The sequence below is a fragment of the Nanorana parkeri genome, unplaced genomic scaffold, assembly GCF_000935625.1.
Source record: "Nanorana parkeri isolate BGI_ZX_2015 unplaced genomic scaffold, ASM93562v1 scaffold709, whole genome shotgun sequence".
Taxonomy (NCBI): Eukaryota; Metazoa; Chordata; class Amphibia; order Anura; family Dicroglossidae; genus Nanorana; species Nanorana parkeri.
Genome location: NW_017306977.1, coordinates 491,361 through 497,898, shown reverse-complemented (window position 1 = coordinate 497,898; position 6,538 = coordinate 491,361).

Below are 6,538 nucleotides of genomic sequence, written 5' to 3'. Positions count from 1 at the left end.
GATGCATATGCGTTCGGCTCGGCTGAGCCGCTCGTCCATGATCGGGAGCTGTACGGGCTATTGTGAATAGCCCGTACAGCACCCCTTCGGTTCTCCTGAACCGAAGGGGTCCTGGGGCCGAATCTAGCCGAAGGATCGGCCGAAGCTACGGCTAGGTCCTTCGGCAGCTTTGTGAATAGACCCCATAGTATTTGAGGTTGAATAAAGACAAAGGTCCATCAAGTTCAACCTTTGTGTGTCTGTTTGTGTTTCTGTGTGTCTGCATGTGTGTATATGAGTCCCTGTGTGGTCATAGTTTTTAAGAGTACCTGTACCCCTGTATGTTACGGTCTCTTAGGACAGTATCTAATTGATTTTTGAATGAATTAATATTCTCTGTTGATACCACTGCTTGTGGCAGAGAGATTCAAAATGTAACCACTCTGACTGAACAGGGGTCCTGGGGACGAAGCTAGCCGAAGGATCGGCCGAAGCTACGGCCAGATCCTTCGGCAGCTTCGTGAATAGACCCCTATGTTACTCAGAAAAGCCTTCTCTATTAATGTTAGCAACCGACTGAATCATATGTTTCATTTTTTGCCTATAGTGCCACAGTAACATAATGCTAATAATAACAATGTGTGATTATGTTGCAAAGGTTTTTGAATGCTCAGGAAGAGTTACAATAGCCTTGCTGTGTTATGTCCTGTGACTATGTACTTTTCAAGCAGCATCATCGTCATGAACCTTGAGATTTCCTTTTAGCTCTCATTAGCAACACCTCATTACTACTGTACATTACCAGATAATCAATGTGGAATTTTCCATTCAGTTTAGATATATATGTTGGATTTCATGAAATGCTCTGGAATGCATTTCTGTGGCCAGAAATTGCAGTTAACCTATGGATGTGTTTTGAGTCTGATAACCGATTTTAGGGGAAAAAATGATTTACACTATCAAACATTCAAGCACACACACACACACACACACACACACACACACACACACGACTCTGCCTAACCACTAAATTGCTATGTTTAACTGTATCCTTATTTTATATATGGTCCTGAACTGAAGCCTCTAAAAATGTAGTATTTTTTAAAATCTAGTGCCACCCACCCTATGTGGCTACGTTTACTGCTATCTTGTTAACCAAGAGTGCTGATACTGATGATAATTAAAGCAGAACACAGCACTTAGCAGTGCTAAGGCTTTATTTGTAAGAGCCTTTCTAGCAGTTGTCTGGCCTGACAGGTCTGCTTAAAGGAGAAGTTTTAAACTCTTAGACACTTGTAAACGATGTCCCCTTTAAAATATTTATCTTCCTCTCTTGTTTTGGTGACAGTGGTCACAGATGGTAATTCTACCTAGGGTACACAGGCAAAAAAACCTGATAGATAAATGTTTTTTTTAAGGTGTTAATAGCCATGTTTATGTGTTTGCAGATGATACTAAAATTGGGAGGGTAATAGACATGAGCTTTGACATTATAACATTACAGGAGGACCTGGATAAAATAGAGGAGTGGGTAACTATATGGCAGATGAGGTTTAATGTTGATAAATGTAAAGTAATGCATTTTGGGGTTAAAAATAGGCAAGCAGAATACGCAATAATGGATACTCCACTAGGGAAGTCAGAAATGGAAAAAGATTTGGGGGTCCTAGTAGACCACAGATTGAATAACTGCATGCAATGCTAGGCTGTGGCACATAAACCTAGCAGAGTACTGTCATACATTAAAAAGGGAATGTACTGTAGAGACAAATCAATAATTTTGACACTTGTCCAGCCACATCTTGAGTATGCTGTTTAATTTTGGTCACCAATTCACAGAAAGGAAGTCCTGCAGCTGGAGAGAGTCCAGAGAAGGGCAACAAAACTATTTAAGAAGGTTGGAGGATCACATCTATGAAACAAGGTTGCTAAATTTAAATTTGTTCACACTGGAAGTAAGGAGAATAAGAGGGGACATGGCTTGGTGGTGATGGCAACATCAGCAATAAACTTTTTACTGTAAACTCCCTAACAAAGACTAGAGGCCACCACCTAAAATTAATGGAGAAAAGATTTAACCACACAGGGCGTAGGGTACCTCTGAGGGACCGAGCAGAACAGCTGAGCCGAATGCCGGCTGTTCACTCACTGCTGTTCGGAATCTTTAAGAATAGCCTGAACAGCAGTGAGTAGCCTGCCGGATCGACCCGAAGCCACACAAAGCAAGCTAATGTACGGCTGATTTCAGCCGATGTACGGCTGAAATTAGCCGTACCAGCCTAAAGTGAATAGCCGAACAGTGTTCGGCTCACTTCACTTCAGATCGGTCATTCACTCGGCTGCCCTCAGCAGCTTCGTGAATAGACCCCATAGTTTTATTACCTGATGACCCTGCCAATAAGTCTGTTGTTTGCTAACTTCCAACCAAGCTGTCCAGCATAAATGGCAGTTATAGGGATGAGACAAACCATTTAACACTGACAGTGGTGCTTAGAACGGTCAGCTTTCATTCATTAGTTTATCCCAAAAATAAAGGAATAAAAACGTTTTTTATAACTGCTTAAAAAAGTGTCAGCAGGAGTTAGGCTTTATTTTGTTACTGACTTATGTAAAGTACATCCAAATCTACAAGTCCATCTAACACTACCCTCTCCACAGGGTGACAATGCTGCTGTCCAAGGGTGGCTATGGTGCTCCTCCATAGATAGACAGAAAGTGTGTTACTGGCCTGATCACCAGGTGAAAATTAAGGGAAAAAAAAGAAAACTAATGCTGAAAGCACATTGAAGGAATGTGTCACGGGAGCCACGTACCTGAGGTGAGCAGGGCCGGCCTTAGGCCTTTAGGCGCCCTGTGCGAGTCAAACAGACCCCTGACATTTCCCTTGTAAAATAGAAAAGAAGGAGCGCATGCGCAAAGCTGTTGATGGAGGTCGCCTTCTAGGACAGCTCCGCGGCTCACCCAGGCAATCACCGACATAGCACGGAGCATCCTGCTCCCCAACCTCCCCACTAACCTTACCGGATACTGGACACCCTGCAGCGGCGGAAGATGTCGGTCTCGGGCACCTGCAACTCCCAGAAGGGTAAGCAGCAGCCGATAGATGAGACGATGGCCCGGGCTTCAGCAAAGATGGTGCCGCAAGCCCGCGCCCACGTGACACAGGCCCGCAGAGCCTCGGTCTCCAGCAGCGAGATGGAAGAGGGGGATCTGAACACACATGAGGGGGATCGCCCCAGGAGCCGCTCGCAAACTGCACTCCTGCAGCGCTTTGACGTCATGCTGCAAAAAGCGCTCCAAACCACGTCCAAACAAATCACAGATAAGCTGCTAAAGGAAATTCGGGACATAGGGCACCGCACAGCAGCCCTAGAAGACCGGTGTGACACCATTAAGTCTGATCTGTCCTCAGTTGCTGACGATATTGACAATCTCCGTGAGGAAAACTCACAGCTTCTGTCTAAATTGGAGGACATGGAGAATAGGTCCCGCAGATCTAACCTCTGCATCCGGGGGCTCCCGGAGCATATTGTTGACCTGTTCTCCTCAACCACGGCACTCTTCCAGGAGTTGGCCCCTGACATCCCAATCGAACGATTGGAAATTGAACGAACCTACCGGGCGCTGAACCGCAAAAGACAAGATGGACCCCCCCGTGATGTCTTGGTGAAGCTTCACTTTTATCGCACCAAAAAGGCCCTAATAGCAGCGGCCAGGGCCAAGGTGTCACTAGGCCCGCTAATCTTCCAAGGCCATGAGTACCAAATCTTTACTGATCTGGCCCCCACCACCATTGCTAAACAGCGTTCCCTTCGCCCATGCCTCGAAGTGCTCACCAAACACTGCATCCAATAAAAATGGGGATTCCCTTTCCGTTTGCTCTTCTCACATGGGGGCAGACAACACTCCTGCGTCACCCTGGAAGAGACCCAAGAGAAACTGGCCAACCTGGGCCTTATGGATCCCCAGGCCGCAGCCACGGACCCGAGGCACTCGTCCACCTCCTCCACCAAGAGGTCACGTAGCGACTCTGACCAAAATAACTCTGGAGACTCCCGCGGCCCAGCTGTGAAAATGACCACCAAGAACTCTGCTCCACGCTGAATGGAAACTATCTAAAGTCATGCCCCATGACCATTTCGACCAGGACTGAGGAGCACTTCCACAGGCCAATACCGTCTCTCCTGAGCCTTTGATGCGGACGAAGGTGGCCATGGCCCCACCCCCCCATCCTCCGAACTTTCCTGCTGATGCCAAGCTTCTGGCCTTTACAGACTCCCTTGGCGGCCAACGGGAGGGCTTCGGCTGCAGAACTTTCCCTGACCATGATGCCTTGAGTGGACCTGCACTATCTAAGTTACAGCCTTTGCTATGTACCATATCCTTTTAATAGTCATTAGGTTAAGCTAACCTAACTACTCTCCACTTGGCGCATGCGGTCCGCGTCATGCAACTGCACTTGCTTCAGGTACCATAGCTCCCACTGCGCAGCTTTGCGCTTAGCCTCAGACTTTCGGCTGCAGACCGGGCTCCAGGTATCCCCCTACCGTCTCCCCCTGGGTGGAGCTTAGATAGCCTAGAACAGTGTTATTTCCTGTAGATGTGTGATTTATTCTCCCTTCACCCCTCAGACCCCCCAGGCCCCCGCACCCCGGCGGTGCCTGCAAGCACAATATAAGTTACAAAGTTAATGTTGTTTGGTTACCAGGTTAATATTCATTGTTTGAAGAGAATGTTATTTTACTACATTTTGCCTGGGTGAGCATGTCACTGTGCTCCCCATTTCTTGGACTCCTTGGGTAGTTTGTGCTCCGCATGCAGTCCGCGTCATGCAACTGCACTTGCTTCAGGTACCATAGCTCCCACTGTGCAGCTTTGCGCTTAGCCTCAGACTTTCGGCTGCAGACCGGGCTCCAGGTATCCCCCTACCGTCTCCCCCTGGGTGGAGCTTAGATAGCCTAGAACAGTGTTATTTCCTGTAGATGTGTGATTTATTCTCCCTTCACCCCTCAGACCCCCCAGGCCCCCGCACCCCGGCGGTGCCTGCAAGCACAATATAAGTTACAAAGTTAATGTTGTTTGGTTACCAGGTTAATATTCATTGTTTGAAGAGAATGTTATTTTACTACATTTTGCCTGGGTGAGCATGTCACTGTGCTCCCCATTTCTTGGACTCCTTGGGTAGTTTGTGCTCCTTCGGACCTGACTGCCCAATGAGCCAGGATAGTAGTGGATTTATTCCACCTCAGGTTCTCATATTTGTTTTCATGTTTGTTAATTGTTGTTTTGTGTCCCCCCCTACCCTTGTGTTTCCTCCCTTCCTCCCCTTTCTCTTCACCCGAGCTACTCTCCAGCTCACTATTTCGGAATGCGGGTCGGTGTGGCCGAAGCAATTGACAAATCCACTCACGTTCGGGTCGGGTGAGTACCAACGACATAATCGATGTGTGATCCCCCATGTCTCTTAAATTGCTGAGCCTGAATGTGCAGGGCCTAAATTCCCCTAATAAACAGACCAGAGCCTTCAGATTTTTTAGATCCATCCACGCCAATATCATCTTCCTCCAAGAGACACATTTCTCTAGAGCTTCCTGCCCCAAATACTTCTCCCAAATCCCACTATTTATATGGCAAACGACTCCTGCAAAGGGATGGGGGTCCTAATAGGCTTCCGCAGGTCAGTTAACTTTATATGTCACTCAGAAACTCGTGATCCCCTGGGTCGCTACCTGATCCTGACCGGCCTTCTAGAAGATAGCGAAATTACACTGGTCACCTACTATGCCCCCAATGTGGATCAACTTGCCTTCTTCAGAGACCTGCTCGATAGAGTGCACGCACGGTCGACGGGAACGATCATCATGTGTGGAGATTCCAAAATGGTGATGTTTCCTCACCAAGACAAGTCTAAACCGTCACCAATGCTTGCGCACACGGCGAAACCCTTTAGAGATTTATTAGCTTCCTACTCCATGGTGGATAGCCGGAGAGAACTCAACCCTCATAAAACTAACTATACGCACTATTCTCACCCCCATCATGTCTTCTCCAGAATTGACCATATTTTTGTTAACGCTGCACTGACACCGCACATACTTAACTCCAAAATCCTCCCTGTCCCCTGGTCTGACCACTCAGCCGTGACCATGATCCTCCCCTCCCAGTTACCGACCTCACGCTCCCAGATCCGGACACTGAATGACTACCTCTTAGCAGACCCCTCCTCTAAAATGTTGATACAATCTTATATCGCGGAATATATAGCCCTCAATCAAACCCCTGACATCTCCCCTGTCACTCTGTGGGAACAGTGGCGTAACAACCGGGGGGGCACTTGCCCCGGGCGCAGGACTGAGGGGGGGCGCCATCACGACCCCAGATAAACGAAGCCCCTGGCTCCGTATCTCTGCCACATTCACCCGGCTGTCATCAGGCGGCCGCTCGCTCCTCCGAGGCCACTGCGAGCGGCCCTCAACAGTGCCTGATTGGAGGGCTCGTCTGGCTGATCCAGCCAGCCCAGATCACACAGCGGCGATCCGGGCTGGCTGGATCAGGCAGA